Source organism: Canis aureus, chromosome 7 (assembly GCF_053574225.1).
Source record: "Canis aureus isolate CA01 chromosome 7, VMU_Caureus_v.1.0, whole genome shotgun sequence".
NCBI lineage: Eukaryota > Metazoa > Chordata > Mammalia > Carnivora > Canidae > Canis > Canis aureus.
In genome coordinates this window covers 1,478,259-1,501,639 of record NC_135617.1, presented here as the reverse complement: position 1 = coordinate 1,501,639, position 23,381 = coordinate 1,478,259, and the positions used below count along the sequence as shown (strand labels likewise).

Here is a 23,381-nt window from a genome sequence, read left to right as displayed (position 1 = left end):
AAAAATAAGAACCATATGATCCTCTCAATAGATGCAGAGAAAGCATTTGACAAAATACAGCATCCATTCCTGATCAAAACTCGTCAGAGTGTAGGGATAGAGAGAACATTCCTCAGCATCTTAAAAGCCATCTACGAAAAGCCCACAGCAAATATCATTCTCAATGGGGAAGCACTGGGAGCCTTTCCCCTAAGATCAGGAACGAGACAGGGATGTCCACTCTCACCACTGCTATTCAACATAGTACTGGAAGTCCTAGCCTCAGCAATCAGACAACAAAAAGAAATAAAAGGCGTTCAAATTGGCAAAGAAGGAGTCAAACTCTCCCTCTTCGCAGATGACATGATACTGTACATAGAAAACCCAAAAGACTACCCTAAGATTGCTAGAACTCATACAGCAATTCAGCAGTGTGGCAGGATACAAAATCAATGCCCAGAAGTCAGTGGCATTTCTATACACTAACAATGAGACTGAAGAAAGAGAGATTAAGGAGTCGATCCCATTTACAATTGCACCCAAAAGCATAAGATACCTAGGAATAAACCTAACCAAAGAGGTAAAGGATCTATACCCTAAAAACTACAGAATACTTCTGAAAATAATGGAGGAAGACACAAAGAGATGGAATACTCCATGCTCATGGATTGGAAGAATTAATATTGTGAAAATGTCAATGTTACCCAGGGCAATGTACACGTTTAATGAAATCCCTATCAAAATATCATGGACTTTCTTCAGAGAGTTGGAACACATCACCTTAAGATTTGTGTGGAATCAGAACAGACCCCGAATAGCCAGGGGAATATTGAAAAAGAAAACCAGAGCTGGGGGCATCACAATGCCAGATTTCAGGTTGTACTACAAAGCTGTGGTCATCAAGACAGTGTGGTCCTGGCACAAAAACAGACACATAGATCAATGGAACAGAATAGAGAATCCAGAAGTGGACCCTCAACTCTATGGTCAACTAATATTCAATGAAGCAGGAAAGACTACCCACTGAAAAAAGGACAGTCTCTTTAATAATTGGTGCTGGGAAAATTGGACAGCCACATGCAAGAGAATGAAACTAGACCATTCTCTTACACCAGACCAAAGATAAACTCAAAATGGATGAAAGATCTAAATGTGAGACAAGATTCCATCAAAATCCTAGAGGAGAACACAGGCAACACCCTTTCTGAACTCGGCCACAGCAACTCCTTGCAAGATACATCCATGAAAGCAAGAGAAACAAAAGCAAAAATGAACTATTGGGACTTCATCAAGATAAGAAGCTTTTGCACAGCAAAGGATACAGTCAACAAAACTCAAAGACAACCTACAGAATGGGAGAGGATATTTGCAAATGACCTATCAGATAAAGGGCCAGTATCGAAGATCTATAAAGAACTTATTAAACTCTACACCAAAGAAACAAACAATCCAATCATGAAATGGGCAAAAGACAAGAAGAGAAATCTCACAGAGGAAGACATAGACATGGCCAACATGCACATGAGAAAATGCTCTGCATCACTTGCCATCAGGGAAATACAAATCAAAACCACAATGAGATCCCACCTCACCCCTGTGAGAATGGGGAAAATTAACAAGGCAGGAAACCACAAATGTTGGAGAGGATGTGGAGGAAGGGGAACCCTCCTGCACTGTGGGTGGGAATGTGACCTGGTGTAGCCACTCTGGGAAACTGTGTGGAGGTTCCTCAAAGAGGTAAAAATAGACCTGCCCTATGACCCAGCAACTGCACTGCTGGGGATTTACCCTAAAAATACAGATGCAGTGAAACACTGGGACACCTGCACCCCGATGTTTCTAGCAGCAATGTCCACAGTAGCCACACTGTGGAAGGAGCCTCGGTGTCCATCGAAAGATGATGGATAAAGAAGCTGTGGTCTATGTGGACAATGGAATATTCCTCAGCTATTAGAAACAACAAATACCCACCATTTGCTTCGACGTGGATGGACCTGGAGGGTATGATGCTGAGTGAAGTAAGTCAATTGGAGAAGGACAAATATCATACGGTCTCACTGATACAGGGAATATAAGAAATAGTGAAGGGTATAAAGGGGAAAGGAGAGAAAATGAGTGGGGAAAATCAGAAAGGGAGACAGAACATGAGAGACTCCTAACTCTGGGAAACGAACAAGGGGTGGTGGAAAGGGAGGTGGGTGGGGGGTGGGGGTGACTGGGTGATGGGCACTGAGGGGAGCACTTGACGGGATGAGCACTGGGTGTTATGCTATATGTGGGCAAATCGAACTCCAATAAAAAATATAACAAAAAAAAAAGACTTCTTGAGATGTTTAAAATATATGAGAACTTCAAGGAGCTTTGGTTATATAGGTTCAAATATTGATATATACACACTAGAGATTAAAACTAAAACAAAATAAAATATTTTACTAATTCACTTAAAACTTAAAATAATCCTATTATATATAAAATAAATATATTATTATTAAAAGATTATATTTCCCAAAAGCAATAGTGAGAACAGTCATGATTTGTATTTTTCAAATACTCCTTAATATCTGAATTAATTGAAGATAACCTGAGTCTCATTTCTGCTTTTGTAGTCATATTGTGTTATTTGCTACCTACAAAAGCAATCCAATCCCACACAGGAATGTAGTTAGAAAAGGGAGGAATATATTGACAGGTTTTTCAGATAATTATGGATATGTTTTTCTTTGTTACAACACCAAAATTTGACAAGTGGTATGGAAACAAAGCACGCCAGTAAGTTTTTGTACCCTTTACTGTGAAATCCACTGATCCGTCTTAGACTCTGAAAGGGTCTTACCCATTCGTGATTGTGTAACATCATCCGGTCATTTGGAAAATACTGGCTCATTTATTTAAACAAATCTTTTGAGTTTTGACGCATCTCCTTATACAATATCAGTTACTTCCGTTAGTTAATATCACCACCCAACTCCATCTCATCAGAAAAGCCTTCAAAGACCGAGAAGCTGTCCAAATGATATCAGCGGGTACAATTTCCAAAACTCTAACATGCACTTGACATCTCAAGTTTTGTCATTGGCAGCAAATGCTGTCAGTTATTTTCTTCGAAGGCTTCAGTCGACTCTGTTCCCTTTTGAGAAAATGTCTGTCAAATACCTACATCCGAATAACCACAGCTTGTCCATTTTTTGTTTCAAATAAAAAGAGTGATCTGAATGGAAAGCAACCAGTTCAGGGTCCCAGCCATCACACAGGCCTTTCCAGAGACAAACGTCAGCCTCGGGCAGGCCGCAGAGGTTCCGCGGGCGTCCTCTCATTTTGTCAGACCCCAGACCGTGAGGTTTTGTAAGTTAAGAGTAGACATTTAATAAAATTAGCAGTTTTTACCGCTTCACTGAGGACTTTCTTAAGCGTGACTGCCTGCTGCTCCTGTGAGTGCCTGGCAGGGAAGCGCGCACTGAGCCTGCGGAGCCGGGCACGCTGTGACCCGGTGACCCTGAGCTGCTGGCATCCTTACCCACCCTTGCCTTTGCTCCGTCGATCCAAACGCTGACACAGTGAAGAAGGTAAATGATGCCTTCGGAATATTATGAAGCTACTTCTGAGCTCTTCGATTTCATGAGAGGGTCTCAAGGGCCCTCAGATGCTTGCAAGCCACACTTGAAGCACCGCGCGGACAAAGGAAGAAGTCAGGTCAGGATTTAACAAGGACAAGAAAACATCTCAGAAACACTCTGCCTACTGAGAACCGACATGAGGAGTGTGGCCTAAAGAGGAAAATATGCGGTTTACGTGTAGGAAATTGAGACCTGTTGTCCTTATCAATAAGGGGAGAGGGCCCCAGCCGTTCACTCCAAAGAGCCCTTCCGTCTTAGAGAGTTTTCTCATTGTAGCTCCATGTGACATTTGCATCACTCTGATAAAATCATCCAGAAACAGGACGTAGGGTATGCTTTCTATGGTAAATGGCTCCTGGAATTAACTTCTTTCTTTCTTTTTTTTTTAATTAAGTTTTTTTTTTTCTTATTCTTTTCCATAAAGAGGAGGTTCTCATACCTGCCCTATGGACATGCTGCAAAGACTAACTAAATAATAAAATCTCTAAAATATCCTGTGTTCCTCAGAAAAAGGATCATTTTGGTATCATTCTGTGACCCTCTCTGATGTATGAAACTCAAATTCAGACAACTGGTCAGCTCAGCTTTCATCTGGCGCCCAGGTCACTAAAGGAAGGGTCTTCTAACAGGCAGACGTTGTGTTCTGAATTCAAAGAGGAGAGGCCCCAAAACAGGCCAGCGGGAAGGTGGTCATTTGAACTTAAAGGTAGATTATTCCTTCCAAAAGTGTTGCCTGGGTCTAAGCGTTTGTGATTTGTATCAGCATTTGTCTTCCTCAGGGAGAAGCAAAAGCATTCACCTCTGATTCAGCATTAGGTAGAGATGACATTAGGTATTATCTAGTTTTTTACGTCCACATACATAGAAATGTGCCTACAGCTGGTTAACATTCGATTCCTAGTCTATTAATTTTAAACTGATAATATATTAGCTTCTTCACAAAAGTGTACACATGAAAACAAGTAACAACTGAGCTAAGGAGAGAGGATGCTCTTGCTCTTCTGAAATCTTAATTTGACTTTTTGAATTGACACTGTATTCACATAATTTAAATTTCAGAAGATATATAAGCATATTCAGTCACAATCTCCTATCCAATCCTGTCTCTAACCACCTACTTCACCCAAGAAGCAAAGTATTGGAATAGATTAGAAAAGATGGCATTTTTGGCATTTCTCCCTGTTGGGGTTTTTCATATGCCTGTGTGAAAGAAGAGAGAGTTTGCTAATCTTCAAAAATGCAGGTATCGTGACTTCTCCAAATTGAGCAAAATATTATAATCCAACCTAGTAGATTGCTTCTTGATGATATTTGTTTGTAAAAGAAAAGTTTAGTCAGGTTTTATATGTTTAAAACATGTTTTATAAACATGTTTGGCAATTGCAAATTCAAATTAATGGAATGGTTGGAGTGTTGATTTGTGTCAACACAATTAGAAAAATCTTGTTCTGACTTACAATTTATTAAAATGGCCAAAATATTCTTATGAAATTTTTAGATTTCATTTTAGAAAATTGTGGAAGCAGGTAAATCAATTTTGTAGCTTTATGGTGCAGTTCTTTAAGGCTGCCTTTTTTTTTTTCTTTCTTTTTTTTTTAATGTCCATGTCAGATGCTATTGCAAATTCTACAGAACCAAGAAAAAGCCCTTCAAACTTTCCAGGCTGAAGATACACATTATTACTAGTGAATAGATAGTTGATACTCCTCAACCCATTTACTATAGAGGTTCATGCACTGAATCCCATTAATAGCATTTAAAAAAGAAATTCATGGACAAATTGGCTTGTGGCATACCTCGGAAGGAATTAGCATATTAAAATCTTCCTAACCTTGATTTCCTTCTCTGAGAGATCAAAGGCTCACATATACAGATTTTGAGCACTGTTTCAGGTTGAATGACCATCTAATAACCAGTAAATAAAGTACGAGCTGCGCTTCAGTGGTTCATTTTGGAAACGGGACGTTTCCACTGTTCTTCTTTTACAGATGCAGTAAGTCCATTGAACACGAAAGCAAGGGAAACATTTGCGTTACGACTCTCACCAAACACCACTAGACCTGATAGCTCTGAATGTTCTTGCAACTGTTCTAAGAGGACTTGGAACCAGATTTCTTTAAGACCTTTCCTTCAGCACAACTTTCCACTAGAATTCCAAAGCAGCAAAAGTAATACTATCTAAAGGGCACCTACCATGATTTCATCTTTTTCTTCATCATTTGATCTTTGATTCAGTTTTTTTGTTTTTTTTTAAGGTGGGGATATTTAAAATTGTTTCTGGCAAAACAGAAGAAAAATGAAGAATATTCACTGATATTACATCCAACTGTTTGAGCGGCATTTGCGTTTTAGATATTAAAAACCTGATGCAAGGCGTATCCACAAAATTGTGTAAATTTTATTTTAAATGTCTTTGTGTCTTGCCTTTATGAAAAAGGAAAAGCATTTCACTCCCCAAGTCATGTATGCCTTTACACACGACAACAAAGTATTTAGTCTTGTTTCTCTCACCATCATCCACCTGTCATGCCTCGCTGACGGAAAGAAAAACCAAACAAACAAAATAAAACTAAGCTCTCTTTTGGAAACACAGAAACAAGGAAATGAAAGAAAAATCAGCCATATGATGAGAGAATGTGAATACCCTCAATGAATATTGCTGCTGAAGATACGTGACTTTTATATTGAATTACTATGTTAGTTTTTCCCTCTTTTCAGTGGCAAAACTTTGAAAAATTAATATATTATTATGGCAAAATTCTCATCTCACGTGACCACAAATAATTGTTCACATAGAAAAGCAAACTTCCCTAAAATATACTCTGCTTTTTGTCTGGCAGTGAAAGGAAGAGTTTTGAACCTAATTTTAGAGTCTACTTTTTCCAAGTAGCTTTCTCTGTACAACTAAACCACCGTCTTTGTGTATCAAGACACTGGATTGAAGTGATAATCAGCTCCATTACAAAACGCCAATATATTTATCTAAACATTATATTTCACTCATTTTCCTTTTGATGCAGTTACCTATTGCATTAATGTTGTATATATATATTTTTTTTTGCAAATGCATCAATTCTCATGAGTACATCATTCCTATTTAATTCATTCTAATTCAAGCTCGTGACAAAGTTGATGTTAACATTATTTTCTATTCATAAAAATATTTTCAAATTTTAGTTTATTGGTTTGGTATCATAGTCTAATTTGAAAATTAAACTCTCATGTTAATAATTGTCTTTCTCAACACTTTGACTACTTGAGTCCATGGACCCAAGAGTTTTCTAACTGCTGTGAATTTATAGAGCATCATTTTAATAGTGATTCTGATGGATATATGTCAATGTCCTAATTCAAAGAAACCTAATTCACAAGAAACCTCAATATGATCACTAAACTCATAAATGTACTTTTGGGGCATCACGGATGTGCAATTATAGAATTGTCCTTCCTAGTTGTAAAGATGTGTTTGTTGTTTTTGTTACAGAAACTGTTATCAAAACGGTTATAGGGGCACCTGGCGGGGGGCTCAGCGGTTGAGCATCTGCCTTTGGCTCAGGTTGTGACCCCAGGGTCCTGCACCGGGCTCCCCACAGGGAGCCTGCCTCTCCCTCTGCCTGTGTCTCTGCCTCTCTCAGTGTGTCTCTCATGAATAAATAAATAAAATCTTTTAAAAAATGGTTATAAAAGAGGCTCAGTTTCTTTCCCTTTGGAATCTAATCGAGGTCTTCTTATTCTGCACTTGAGAAATGCATGCAATTACCACAGAGACTGAGACAATCACTACTGATCTGGCTAGAAAATAACTAACAACCATCACTAGTTACTAGTCTTGCCAACCCCATCACCACCAAGATATTCTAACATAGGCCAAGCATTGTGTTAGGTCCTTTCAATATGTCATACCATGTCATCACCCCGATACCCCAAAAGGTAGACGTTGCCTACAGTTTACAGATAAAGGAACTGATATTTCAACGGCCATATCTGTCAGTCCCTATGGAAGAAACTATTCACAGCGTGGTGGGCAAGGGTCAGGGGAACGGATTAGAGAGGATTCAACACAGGCAGGTGCGATAGCAGGAGCCACCATACCCTATACCTAAAAGGGCAAGGGTTGGGGATGGTGCTGTTGAATCCTGTGAGCACTAGAACCTAAGAAGTAGGGGCTGCGACTGAGCTGCTGTGAGGGGAAACAAACACCCGACATTCTCCTTCTTTCATTCTCTAGGCTCCATCTCCTGCCTCACATTGGCTAAACCGACGCAGCATCCAGAGAGCAAGGCAGCCTGAGCTCCAGGGGCACGGAGCAGGGGCAAGGGGACCAGCCGAGTGACCACCAGAGCTGGCTCCCCAGCGTGGAAGTAAGTGGCATGGCTGGGACTCAAGTGAAGTTCTTTCTTCCCCTAAAAGTCAGACTCTTAACCTTCATATACATGAAAAGCCTCCTTAAGTTCTACATTGAGATTGGACAATGGGCTAGTAAAAAAAAAAAAAAAAATAGAAGTAACAAGAGAAGAGAAAACCCAAACTAAATGCTCCTTGTGCTTTCTCCTTCTAGGAAGTGGGGACATTCACACCATGTTTAAAACTTGTTTTTCGTCTGAAAAAGCTGCAATGACAACACTGATAATGATAATTAGAATGATAGATGGCTCCTGGCATTTAGAATTTTGTAAACAGAACAGCTATATTTTACCTCATGCAGATTAAATTTAGATTTCTTAAATTAAAAAAGAAAACATCTCAGCTGCACGTGCCTTGCAGGAAAGAGCTGTTGATTCACACTTGCTGAGGAGAACAGCTGATATGTGGGCCCCCCGTGGTCGGGAGGGAACAGTGCGATGCACGGGGAAGCTGTGTGAGCTGCCCAGGATGTCTGACAGCGGAACGCTTAGGTTTTACATAGAAATTGGTCTCAAAGTGCTGCTATATCAACGAGGATTTTGTTTTTACTTGTAAATCCTCTTCAGTCAAATAATTCCATATTTTACTAGCTCTACAACCACACAAACGATATCCTTTTATTCTGACTTTTTCATATGTATTAAAGGCATATTTATGATTTTATTACTCTTGACAGAATGTGTTCTTAGCAACTTGAGCGTATTCATCCACTCGATTGGTGTTTGTTGGCCACATCCCCTGGGCCGGGCACTGTTGCAGGTGCTAGGGATCTGATACTGGATCGATCAGTCATTGATCCCTGTTCTCAGTCTAATGGGAAGACAGACACTAATGAGACGCATGCGTAAAATATGTACATTTTATTGTGATTAAATGATAAGGAACAAATAGACCAAAAAAAAAAATGGAAGGGGGATTGCAAGTGTCAAGGCTAAGGTGTTTTCATTACTCACTCGTATTTGGGGGAAAAAAGAGAAAAAAAAACTAATTATGTAATGACTGTGACCAAGATCTCATAGCCTGTACTTTCTAGGCATTATCTAATAAAAAGTTACCTTTACTACCCCTGCCTTTATCAGAAATTTGGGCATGAAAAAAATAAAATGAATAAATTTGGCATTATGAATATAATTCCATAGGCTCATTTATTTTTCCTGAGCAACTTTTGTCCTTCTCTTCCTCCTTCTTCTTCTTTAGATTGATCCCTTTTGGAATATTTTTTTCGGGCCACTATGGTATTCAAAACATGTATATTGTAGAAACAAATCTACAGCAGTTATATAAGTTAGCAGAGTTAGGTTAACTTTTCTTTTTCACAAAGATAATGTCATAAATAACAACCAGCATTTCATTTTATAGCATCTTGTTTGTTTGTTTGTTTATTAGAATTTAAACATTATATTTTAGAAATCAGTGCTTTGCTTTTATTCCTCCTTTTTCGGAATAGTTGCTATTATTCTCAACTATAGCAAAGATAAAGAATAAATAGGCCATTAATTAAGGGAAATTCTAAAATAACAACTCCTTTTAGGATTTATATGAATGATTTTAGATAATTGAGAAAAAAGATTAAGAGCATTCTGGTGCCTACATTTATTGGCAAATGTTCAGTTTACTGCTTTTTAATACATTTTCTTTAGACATAATACAACCAATGGCTATACTAGATCTTGAACTGCAGTGATTTTAAACAATGACCCCTCTGACTAATAAATTATATGTTTGAGAAAGCACTGGGAAAGGAAGCACAAAAGCAATGTTAGACAACTCTAGTGTAATGTCTAAGAGAAAAAAGTTCATTTGTTGAAAGATCTGTGTTTGGGTCTAATTTTTGATACTTACCAAACTGAATTTCCCTGAATAAGCAAAGTAAGTTGTAAGTAAGTTGTTCAGTTGACCAAAGTATTATTAATATTAGATAAGATAATGCATATACATTACCAAACACAAGTTTGGGTTTATTTTAAGTGTCTCATGAGTGTTAGCTCTTGTTGCGATGATCCCAATTGGTGCGGGACATAGCATTTTGCTCATATTTCAGGAAAGAAAGTAAAGTTTGAAATCCGCCTTTTCAGCACAAATATAAACCCTGTGTCAACCGTATGTGGAATTACAAGCAGAAAGCAGATCTGTGAGAAATGTAATTCTCAAAGGATTTATGCAAAATTGCAGAAAATCTATATTATAAATAATTTCAGCACCTCTTCCCTTAGAGAAGAAATGTAAATCTCATAGGAAGGCAAACTCTTTCTTTCTTAGCCAATGCTCAAAAAAGAAATCATCTCCAAATAAAAATGCCAGGTACAGTCATTATATGCAATTAAGTTTCAAGAATACTAGAATTAAGTGATTCGTCTGGGTGTGCGATGGTCTCTATGCCCGCATGGCATGCTTGAGTAAGTTCAATGACAGCTGCCTAAGTGGTGCATATGCAGCAAAGGAGAATCAACACCTAAGAGGGACCTGGGAGAGAAGACAGGGCTCAGGGACAGGACCCAAGGAGGCAGCAAGTAGCTCACGCATCAGGACTAGGGCAGCTGATCCTGTGTCCACGGGGAGCCCAACGGAAAACAGACGCAGCAGGTCTTGAAGAAGGGGAGGCGTGGGCTCCGAGTCGTCATCAGGGCCTCTCCAGACGGCCTGTAGATTGATAGTTCATTTTCTGGTGAACAATAAGGTCTGGAGGCGTACCGACCACACGTAGATTCGAAGAAGACCCTAGATAACACTGCTTTAGTGACAAGGCGGCTTAGAAGGTAGTGGATTTCACAGAAATCACTTTTTTTCTGCATAAGTTTTTACGTAGGATGATTCGTCCTGAAAGATTTTACTCTTCCATTTGCCTCTTATTGAAACCTCATCTGAACAATTCCAGGCACATGGAGATGGGTTCCTGTCGGAAAGCAACCTCGCATAAATTAATTTTGTGTTCTGATGTAAAAAAAAAAAATAATAATAAAACTGCATTTTGTATGTTAAAGTACTTAAGGGGTGGGAAATTTGTGGTCATGTTAAATCTACTCGTTTAAGGATCAAAACAGTGTATTAGTGAATAACACCTGATGTCCTCAACTTGATGAGATCATGCAATAAGAGGTGTGATCACTACTTGTAATGAAATATCAGTGTTGGGACCCAGTGACGAAGACAGAGGTTCTGGTGAGGTTTTAGTGTTTGAGCAGACTTGATTTTGAACACAATCTCAGTTTTGGGTTGTGTTTTTTTTTTTTTTTTTTTGGTTTTGGTTTTGGTTTTGGTTTTTGGTTTTCTTACCTCTCTGAATACTGAGAGTTCTTTCCCTCAATGCCATATTTTACCAGAATCTTCACCAGCTGTCTAACATAATAATTAAACAGTGTTTTTTTCACTTACAATTACTATCTGAGAAACCTCAAAACTACAAGAGAGAAAAAAATTGTGCCAAATTTCATGGTGTACACTGGTACTGAAGCAAAAGGAGTCAGCAGGCCACATTACAGGCATGGGCACAGGCCTCTCTCAGGCCCTGATAAAAGCCCCCGGCTAATTCCCGCATCACCTTCTCTGCTGCAGGGCCCTGGGCTCTTCTATCCGGTTGACAAGCGTGAGGAGCAGGCTTAGCTTCTCCCCTCATTTTCCTAAGGGAGGAATGAAATACTCAGGCATGTCTTCTCCTCTTCTCTCCAGGTCTTTGCTCCTAGGAGGGGGTGAGTGACATGTGTCGACCCCCTTCCAGGAATCTAAGGCATCCCCAGAGCATGTGCCGCCCCACAGGGGAGGCCCTCAGAGAGGCCCAGGCAGCTGCAGGGCTGTCCTCTCGCTCACTGGCTCTCCACTTCTGTGTTTCCATCCTCTTTGGGCTCCCCCTCCTCTCACTCATCCTTTGGCCTATTCGTCTTAGGTCTGTATCCAGATTTTATTTAATCTTGGCATCCAATTCAAGATTGGAATTGCAGGTGCCTGGGGCCTCAGCTTGGAATTGCCCACCTGGGCTGCCCTCCCACCCCAGCCCTCCGGAGAGAAGAGTCCGGCGGTGAGGATGCAAGGATGCCCTCAGGAGCAGTATCGTGCAGCAATTGGACCTGATTTGGGCTACGGCTGCAATCTTGAGAAAGGCCCTCACACCGAGGTTCTAGGGTAAATCTCTAGTTGCTGCTCCAATAATAATAACAACAAATAAACTACAGACCTTTTAATTAAGACGTTTCAGTAATTTTGGAATCCTATCTGAAGGACTTTCATGGCACAAGATTGCTACTGGTGTGGGAAAAAGGCTCTGGGATGATTGGCCTGAGGTAGTGAAGACAGATGGACCAGCAGGGAGACGTGCTGGAGGTTAGGGAGAGAAGGGCCTTGGGGAAACCGCAGGCAAGCCGATGCCTGTTTCTTCACAAGTTACTCTATTTCCCAGAGGACCGAGGTCTCTTGTTTGAAGAACAGTCTAGAAATGCTTGGAGAACAAATTCTCTCGGACTGTTCGCAGATCAAGAAAAAAATACATTTGCTACAGAAGAGCAAATCCGGGGCAGATTTAATGTGTGAAAAAAATTAGCCAAAATTCCCCCTTTAGGCTAAAGGGGACACTCATTGAGGACCTCATAAAGGGTGTATTTTGAAATTTCAAATTTAGTTCTTAGTCATAACCGGGGAATATTTATTATAGCCTCTTTTTACTCTAGGTATTAAGGGATGGAAGTAAAGACCTTCCCAGTACGTGTGAACTTTCTGGTGTCTAGGGAAACGCAGTAGAGGAATTATTTGTTGTGTCGTGTACTTGAATTGTTGGTGTATGGAAGCAATTTGTACTATTTTGCTAGGCTGCTAGATATTTACCCCGCTTCTTCACTAGATAAATAAATAACTATTATAACAATTTCAGAGCTGAATCTTCAAAGGGTTCACAACCTCTGCTTTTATTGCTGCTTTGTTTAGTTTTGTTTTTTCTCCTGGCTTTGTCTACTGCCTATTAAGATGCTTTATCAAAAAAAAAAAAAAAAAAAAGTCAATAATCAGAGAGAAGGACTAAAGCAACAAGGGATTGATCAATCCCAAACGCTTATTACTGTTGGGTGTGAGTTTGAGAAGAAACATGTTCCTGTATTTTCTCATTCTCATCATCGAAAAGACCACGTAACATGACGATTAGGATTCAGGCTTTGGAGCCAAATTGCTAAGCACAGAATTCCAGTTCTGCCATTTACTAGCTCTGTGACCTATAGCAACTGACTTCCCTACTCTAGGTCTCCATTTCCTCATCTGTAAAATAGGTTAAACTATTGAGCATATCTCAGGAATTTGGTATGGGAATTAAGTTTAAATTTATAGAATACTTGTGATACCTTAAATTGTGACTTGCTGTTTAAATGTGTTTAATAATCTGGAAAAAGATTCTACAATTATAAATTGATTATATGTATATAATGGCATATATATATATATATATATATATATATATATATATATAAATATAATGGCTTCTGGGTTTTGCTGTTTTTTTGCTTTTTTAATATCTAACCAAGAATAAACTCATACATATTTTAGCTGGATCTGGTTTATAAGCTAATACGATTGTTGAATTTTCAGAACCATGAGTCCATTGGTGTTACGTGGGTAGGTTGGTATTGGCCACAGTAAATTTCATACCACAAAAATTAGAATCTGGCCAGTAAATGCTACAAATCACCCACTGGTTGTTAAACATTTTCAGCATACCACTGGCTATTTTAGTGTTTTTAAATTATTTTTTCAACACATATTTGCCAAATAACTGCTATGTTCCACCTATTTCATGTGCATGTGTGAAACCGCTAAAATCCAGTTGGGCTGGTAAGAACATTTCCAGTCAATCTTATTCTGTAAATTTGAAGCCTTAGCGATGGGATGTTCTTTTGTCTCAGTGGCGAACCAGGGAAGGGAATATTATGCTTCTACTCAAAGTCTTTAATGACTTTGCTAGTTTCTAGTGTAGTAGGAATTTACTCACTTTTTTGGTCTTGTTTTGAACTTACTGTATTTTAATATTTTATATATAAAATTTCGCTTTATAAATTTCAAGATAATTAATTCAAGTAATAGTACTACTAGTTAAAGCTAGTCATAGTTCACAGTTTGTGTGTGTGTAATCTCCCCAATAACCCTATAAGGTTAGTGTTTTTATCATAAAATATTTTAATGGGATAATACTGGTACTCCAAGAGGTTAAATAATGAATTTGAGTTAGTAAGTGATGGATCCTTGTCCTATAGCATGAGCTATAAAATTTCTAAATAGAAGTATAAATTCTCATATAATGTTTTAGTTGATGAGGATGATGAAGTTGGTTGAGATACACAGTGACAAATCTTGAATGTCCCTGCCTTTGAGAGTAAACTGACTTGGAATTTGAGGACCTGAGGTTGTGGTGGGAGGGAAGGAGGACAGACCAGAATCAAGAATTACTGGTGAGCACTTACGATTATCTACGACCTGGCATAAATCTACTTTTCTGATGTCATTTTTCTTCACATGTGTTCTGCTGCTCTCACTCAGACAAGGCAACCCATTAATTATTTTTTTAAAAACCCTTTATTGGTACCCTCTTAAGCCTTATTTCCTTCATTTTCTGTAACTGGAATGTTTTTTCCTTAAATATGACTTTTCTAAAAAAAAAATATATATATATATATGACTTTTCTAAATCCTACCCATTCTCTTCAAAGTCTTGTTGATGTGATACCCTGCCTCGGGGATGTCCCCTGCCCTCAGGTGGACGTCCCATGGGGCCATCCCTCCCACCCCCCCCACCCCCCCCCCCCACCCCCGTGGGGCTCCTATGACACTCTGCCTCAGGGACAGCTCTCCTCACCGCCTGCTATTATTAACTTTAACATTTGGAAGAAGGGGAATAAGACAATGATTCATTGTCTTTTTCTCTCTCAAAGCAGACTTTAGTAAAGCCAAAGAAACATTTTCTAGCAATTATAGCTGACCCGTGGTGAAAAGGCTGAGTTCTTTTCACCTAAATTATTTCAGAGAGAATGAGATTGCTGCCCTCCAGCAACCTTTTAGAAGAGAATAACTCCGGATGATCTCTGAAATCCTTTACAACTTCCATATCATGTGGCTATTTGACCTTTCAAGAGTCAAGTTGAGGGAAGCAACTTTAATAAGCTAGTTTAAATAATTCTTTTAAAATATATGCATCATTTATTTACGTAAAACTGGAGCAAGGGTGAAGAGTAAGAGAGCTTGGGACTCTAATTCATGGAAGGTCAATAAAAGTACATAAAAAACTGAAAGAGTATGCAAATGGGAAAAAAAGACCAATTTCATACTTTAAAACTATTGTTGACAGCAAATATGTCATAATTTTTTAGATCTTACCATAATGTTTTCTACCATGAAGCAGATGTAGTCCAAAATATTGTTATAGGAATTCAGAAACTGAGTAAAAATATATGTAAATAGAAACATCTCATTGTGATCACCCCATTTTGGATCTTGTGTGGTCTTCTTCTTCTTCAATTTTAATTTTCATAATTTGAAAATCAAAATTTGTTAATCTGTGACATCTAATAAACTCATAGATACAGAGAAGAGACTTCAGTGGCTGCCAGAGGTAGAGGGTTGGGAGAGAGCAAGATAGGTGAACGTAGTCAAAAGCTACGAACTTCCAGCTAGAGAACTATGAATATATTTTAAAACATTCAAAACGGATTAAACATACATATATTAAGTTTATATAAATTCTAAACATGGTGCTTAATTATTAAGTTATTGATTATTTAACTTTGAAAAATAACCAAAGTGGACAAATTAAATTAAAAATCTGGAACATGTCTCAGATATATCCAGCATCACCTCTTACTCCACATCTAACGAAACAAGGCTCAAAGCAGTTGAGTTATTAGGAAAACCCTTAAAAGATGTGGAATTTTGCTTTGCATTTTTTAATGGAAGTCTAAAAGGTTTTGTCTCGTAGAATAGAAATATTTATGAAGTTTGCCACTGCAGAACAATGATAAAATAAAATATAATGGTCCAAAGTAGTTAGTGGCAAACCATGAAATCCATTCAGAAAGTGAAAAACAAGACGCAGTTGCGGTGAATTACCTGCATAGCAACTGTAGATGTGAACTGCTTGGTTTGTGTTTTGCAAAGAATCTCGTTCTATCACTTACAGAGACCATTTTGTTTGTTGTAACAGGGCGGTGAGGAGGATTACCAGATAATCTCACCGGCCTTCAGTTTGAAAGGATGTGATCCTGTTAAGGGTAAAGCAAAGCCCACTGGTAATTCATACTTTGTAAGAACTCTGCAGTCTGAGAACGAGGGGCATATCATTTTTTGCCTCTCCAGGATTCCCAAGAGAGTACTGCGAGTAATGCCCTTGTGTGTGATTATTTTTCAGTGGCCTCTTCCATGTGCCCGTGTGGCTTACCTTCCTCCTGAGGGGGATTTCACTACTTCCTTGGAATGACACGGCCTTCACAGAACAGGAATCAGAGCTGCGAGCCATCTGTTGCGGTGTGCTTTCTCGTGGAAGACTTGTGTTTCTTTTGTGCCTTATGAGCCCTCAGCCCTAGCCCCCTTATAGCATGGTTATTGGTGGATCTAAAAAGCAAAATTAAAAAGAAATACCTTATAACAACTTTTAGTCTATTGTCCTCCACCCAATTGATGGAAATAGAATAATCTAGCTAAAATAAGCCAAATCAAGAATATGTGTGTTAAAAGTTAACATGCATAAGTTATAGGTTAAAAGTCACCTTCCAGATAGACATCAAAGGAGCATGAAACCCAAATTGAATACGAAGTGACTAATTCTTTTAGAAATTTCAGTAACAATCCAAGAGGTGACTGTACACTCAAAAATATTCTGACCTGGCCTACACTCTATTTCACAACACATAATTATCATATGTGGAACACGATATATTAATTATGTATCATTATGAGATATAAGTCATATGTATGTGCATTAGCTTTTAAAACATTATATTATATACATATACATTTAAAAAATATATATATAAATTTTAAAAATTGACACTCCTGGAAAATTTCCCCTGTAACTAATTGTAACTAATAACAAAGAAACAGATGAAGAAGAAGATTATGTTTGCATGTTTGCGTTGTTGTCAAAAAAAAGTACATTAGTAAGAGCAACAAGAAGAACAGCAAAAAATATACATTAGAGTTCAGTTCAAAGCATCTTTAAGAATATGTTTTCCACCAAGTTCTGTTTCAGCATTTGGTATAACTTACACCGAAAATATTTCTATTAAAGCTATTCCCTCCAGAAGCTATTTCAACACATAGATCTCCTAATTTCCTTTTCAGTCTGAATGCTGATTAATGAGAGGAAACCTGCCATTACAGTGGATTGGGGAAAATGCATTGTGGGAATTCGGTTAGGGTATTGAGGACGTTTCACTGCTTTTAGAGCAGAGCTTGTCAAAGTACAATCCATTGAAAAGCAGCCAGGCTGGAAATATCTCTTCCTTGTTTATGGATGATGCCATGTAGTTTTACTGATTCATAATGGAGCCACAGCCTTTTTATTTTGACAGTTTAAGCACCGAAAAGAAAAATAAAACTGCTGTGTGAGAACCTCCCTCATAAATGGCTTCATGGTAAGGCTTCCTCTCTGCAGGTTCACATTAAGAGACACAACAGGTCTGGCATCTGGAAAAGCAAAACTTTGCCTTCATAGAACAGTAGGTGTTTCAAAGAAGAAGAAGCGAATGACACTTAGAAATAAAAAGTGCAGTGAGCTATTTTTGAGTACAATTACAATTTTATAAATCTGCATGGTAGTTTTCCAGAATAGACGAAGATGTCTTTATCTGCATAGTGAAAATCAAAATACGATCATCTATGCATTTTCACACACTTTCCACAAAAACGCCATCAGCACATTGATTAGACTGTACAAGATCCCGAGAGGGAATGAGGGCTTTTTCCACTGCAGCCTGTAAACCCAACTCGTAATAAGAGACAACACACATTAATAGGTTTATCAAAAGGGGGAAATAGCATTTAGAGATGCAAAACATCATTTAGAGGTTTTCCAGGTACCATAATGACAGTTTTTCTTACCACTGAATATTCATGACACCTCATAAAACTAATGATAAACATAAAAATTGATGTGAACGTTTGACTAATCTGCTCTTATTTGTTTGGAAGAGCTGTCGTAATTGCCTGGTTTGTAAATTAAACATCTGCTATGGGAATAAACAAAAACATAACTGAGCATATTCAAATAAATTGAATTCACTCTGGTTCCATAAATTTTATTATATGGGCTCATCAATTTTATTACACCTGAGCGCAGCACTGCTGCCAAAGTCAACGCATTTTTAGGTGTCCTATTTGTAAGAATAAATGCTTTCTTTTTCTACTAAAATGCAGATCTTACTCAGATCATTTTTAAAGGAGTGTTTCCGTAGTAGAGCTCAACGGATTGAAGCCACCCGCCATGTTGGTTGAACATTTGCTGGGGCTCTGCTCCCATGCACCTTGAGGTTCGGCAGATCATTGAAATCATCTACACAGCCCAGCAGCACATGTCAAACAAGATAATAATCATTTCACTTCAGTGAAATTAGTCTGTCTGATGGTTGGCACAGCCATATTTTTCTAGTTTCTAAGCCATAAACATGAAACATATTGCAGAACGACTAACCAGAACAGGGCCTGCAATGGAAGACACCAACAGGTGTGCTTGTTAAAATTAGGGAGTCATACCTTTGATGTAGTTGTATGTATTTTTCTTCTGTAGCTATTCTTTGATGCTGCACATTGATTAAAGTAGTTTGCACCAATATTTCAATTATTTGTGGAGATTATCAAGTCAAACTAAGCGTTTTAAGAACATACAAGTGAAAAAATGACTAGAAATAGTACTCGGCTGATACATTAGGATGACTGCCCGTGAGAGGAAGATGACGTAAAGTAGAATAGCACAAAATATAAAATGGCTCAGAAATGCCTGACTTCTGGTATTTGTAAGCACGTTTCACATTATTCTGAGAAGTAGGAGATATAAATGACAACAAAAGGCATACTGTGTGATGATTTCATTCAGTTTTTTTGCGTAAGGATGACTTAGACACGCTGACATAGTAGAATCCATTTTTAAAAGAAAAGCAAAATTTCCGGCTAATAGAACAGATTTTGTACTGCCTTCCCTCCAAATCACAGAGGCTTACCTGGAGGCCTAAAGCCTATATCCCTGATAAGCTGGGCCTCTCAGGGCCTCTCATTTTTTCCTGGGGTGAAAAAAAAAAAAAAAGGAATTCCTTCATTGCTCAGTCAAGAACTCTGTTAGCTGAAGGAGACCTACGAGAGAAACAATGCTCTTCACTGTAAGTTGTCAAAAACTCCCAGTTACCACACATGTTTTACTGAGAACTTTTCACATAAGACTTCATTTATAAATTGAGAAAGACTTTTTATTCAAACAGGTAATGACAGGACTCTAATCAAGTTCCTGGTCAGTGATCCAGGGACTGAATCACCCAGGCATCTGAAACATCAGGATGAGGTAAGGGATATAATCACCAAGATTTGCGCAGAAAAACAAAATCAAAGACAAGCTAGGGGCTCAGGCAAGGACACTATCTTATTACATCAAAGTTGATTGGATGGGTAAGTGTCACTGACTCAGAACATCTTAAAATCCATATCACACCCAGCTGGAGATAACACGCAAGAAATACCAACCCCAACTTTCATCCTGTTCAGGAGGCTTTGATTTAATAGCGACAATAACCTTAGAGAGGAAATTCGTCTTGCTTTAGTCCACTAGATATGCTTCTAACAGTATCCGATAGAGTTATTGCTTAATTTTATGCTTCATGGTAGTGGTAGCAATTAGGGAGAAGTCGTTTCCATTATAATTGATGGACAAATAAACTTTTATTTCCTTATAGTGTTTTTAGTAAAACTTCAGCCTCCCAAATACAGATAAAAGTCTCATTCTCATTGAAGGGCAGCAGAATGTGCTACCCCAAATATGCCGGTTTGGCATATTGACTATTTTGAATTAAAATTACTTGCAAAACAGTCATTGCAAGAAGGACACTCTGACCCTTCTTTTTCCACCTGAAAGCAAGAAGTGAATTTGCCATGTGAAAGGTAACCTCCCTGTACCAGGAGGAAGAGAGATATCATTACCACCAGAAATAAGAAATTTAGGTCTGAGAAGACTAAAAAAAAAAAAAAAAAAAAAAAAAAAAACCTTGTCATTTCCTCACTAATTTACTCTACCTTAAGCTCAGTTTTTTCCACCCCTACTCTATAAATGTATTTTCAGAGGAAAGAAAAAAAATAGCATTGCCTTTCACTGCCAAAACAAACACAAAAAGAACCTTTGACTTCAATATTACCAGCATAGCTACAAACAAAGCATATCAAAAGATCCATTTTTGTGTGTATGCCATCTAGTATCAATTTTTAAAGTACAGTCATTTGATAGTACATCCACTGGGTATTTTTATGAACTCTTAAAACTAATATATGTCAAAGTTAAGATTTACATTTTACATGATAGCTTAAAATATAGCATAAACTAGTATGCTCTATGTAAGGTACTAGAATGATTACACTATTTTATTCTTTGAAGAAAAGACAAATTTAAGCAATGTGATAGATAAGGTCATCTTTTCTAGATTGTTCTGATCATTTAGATTTATACATGTGTTGCTCTTTACAAGATATACCAATATCTGCTGATCATTCAATCATTATTTTGAGTGTTTTTGTTTTTTTGTTTTGTTTTTGGTTTTTTGTGGGTAATGCACTGTACTAGGAACTGTGAATAAAGCAGTGAAAAGTACAGGTCAGGCCCTTGCCCTCATGGAGCTCATTTTTATATATCAGGGGGGATCTGTATTAAACAATGTATTCCAGTCATGCCATACAATTGTGAGAAGTGTTCCTCAAGGACAGGATTTCTTATCTTTAATGTACATCTGAATGACCTGGGGATCTTATTAAAATGCAAACTCTGGTTCAGTAAATCTGAGGCAGGAGCTTGAGGTTTTGTATTCCCAACAAACTTCCAAGTAATTCCAATGCTGCAGGCTGGCCTTACAGACCTCACTTTGAGTAGCAAGGAGTTTGGATGCTGCGGAATGCACAAGAGGGAAAATTACCAAACTTGGGAGATCAGGAATAACTTCTCTAAGAAATGATGAGTAAATCATTGAGACCTAAAGGAGAAGCAGGAATTAAATGATAAATGAGAAGGGGTAAAGAATATTTCATGAGATGGAGTAACAAGTGTGAAGACCCTGGTGAGATAGAATCACGTTGCCCAGAAAGACCTGCAAGGCCAAGTTGGCTCTAACATAAAGTTGAAAAATAGTAAGGATTGATGCCAATGACATTGGCAGGAGTTCAATTACTCAGGGGATAAAGATGGGATGCAGAAGCACAGCAGTGAAACTCTGAAAGCAAGAAATTGGAAAAAGTTTGGGAAAATGGAGTTTTGAGGCATTTTAAGAGTTTGTTGAAACAAAAATTCGTTCAAATCTGGCAGCATCAAATCTAGCCAATAGAAAGGAGCTCCAAGGAGCTATATAAAATGAAAGATTTGGATAGCCGGAAGGAAATGGGAATAAGAAAGTTGTGCTGGTCACAAGAAAGTTGGTTGGTTATTATTGCAAGGTTAGTTTCCTTTAGGGGATAGCAGAGGTCTCTCAGGGAGATGACCTAACTAGTGCTGACCAAGCGACTCCTGACTGGTTTAAGATTCGATTTTGGAAGAGATGAAACTGTAATTAAGCCTTGGTTCAGTGATGGAGAGTTTACCAAATGACTCTGTTGTCTTGTTTTTAACACAAGCAATGAAGTTTGCAGAAGAGAGGAATGCAGATGAGAGCCAGGGTTCCAGAAAAGTTATTTACAGGTACTCTTCAGGGTCAAGAGTCAGAGAGAAGCCTGAAAAGTTAGAAGAATGGCCCTGGGAATTCCCGGATGGTGATGTTGAACGTAAGAGGAAAGGTTGGAGCCTGGAGGGACAAGCAGGTGGAATTCTAAACGTCCTGATGAGGTCACAGTAGACGGCAGAAGAGGAAATCGGATTTACGATGGTCATCTCTGAGCTTTAATCCAGGATGCTGTTATGTACCAAAGGATGAGAGAAAGCATGTTTGGTGTCAAGAATGAGAGTTGGAATCCCGTTGCAGGATTCAGGACCTATCTCAGCATCCTTATGCCTCTGAGAGCATGAGCAACGTAATTAACCTCTCTGCCCATCAGTTTCCTCATCTCTAAAAAGGGATACTTTAAGTGTCCATATCCTAGGGTTGTTGTGAGGACCAAATGCAATAACATACATAAAGGGCTTCCCGGTATGTGGTAAGTAGTCCATAAATGCTGGCCGTTATTATTTTTGTTCTTACACAAACTGTGTGTTTCTCTTTTGACCTTAATATTCTGAAGGTATTAAAATTGATTATATCTAACATGTTCTCTAGAGATGTGTGATTTAATCATAAGAAGAAGATTATTTCAGAATGTAAATTATGAAAGTAGAATGACTCAACTTCCTCTTCCTAAAGTTCTTGCTCAGGTGTTTTCAACATATTTTTGGAGTCCCTTTCATACAGCTCTGTATTCCTTCCTTCCAGCACTCTAACTCTATATTTTCTGAACATGGCCACCAAAAACCACTCATCCAGCATAAGATGTCTATAAATTCTTTTATTTTTAAAGAGTTGTATAAGTGAGTGTAGCAGAGACAACAACTTGCACAAATATTTATTATCCCTTTTTTTTTTCCAGAAATTGGAAATTAAGACTGTCTTTCATGGTGTTCCGTGTTGTGGGATAGAGTCCAGGGAATAAGTTCTGACCAATGAGAGCCACGTCAATGTGCTGTGTGGTAGCCTACAGGAAACTCCCAATGTGCTTTTTGGCTCTTCTTCTTCTTCCTACTTACTGGAACGTGGATGCAATGCCTGAGCTGAAGCAGCCATCTAGAAGAATCAGGAGGAAGTCATGTGCTGAAGATGGAGAAGCAGTAAGGTAAAAGATGCCTGCGTGTCTGGGCACATGTCACTACACCAGCCCGGGGTAACCTTCATCTCGCTTCTTTTAAGTGGGTAATAAATTTACTTCTATCTATTTAACCCAGCTTTTGGGGGGATTTTGATCAATAAATAATAAATACATGGAGATATCTATAGAAATAGATGAATCAAAGGAAGGCTTTTGCTCATACAAACAAAAAACTTGGTTTATTGTCAAAATTATTTTGAGATTTTAAATAAATCTACACAAAATTTCTTAAAATATACAAATTCACATCTATGTAGAAATATACTGAATAATAAAAACCCAATGACAGTTATCACTTGTAAAAGTCAAAACACATAATCCAAAAAATGCAAATTGAGGGTTTGTTTTATTAAT

The 23,381-nt window shown here is 38.2% G+C and overlaps 1 long non-coding RNA gene across 1 annotated transcript; it reads left to right on the top strand.

Annotated features, from left to right (window-relative positions):
- Positions 1-22,072: 22,072 nt before the first annotated feature.
- LOC144316743 (uncharacterized) lies at positions 22,073-23,144 on the top strand. Its single transcript, XR_013382594.1, has 2 exons — positions 22,073-22,325; positions 22,752-23,144. It is a non-coding gene; the product is annotated as an uncharacterized LOC144316743 (long non-coding RNA).
- Positions 23,145-23,381: the final 237 nt, after the last annotated feature.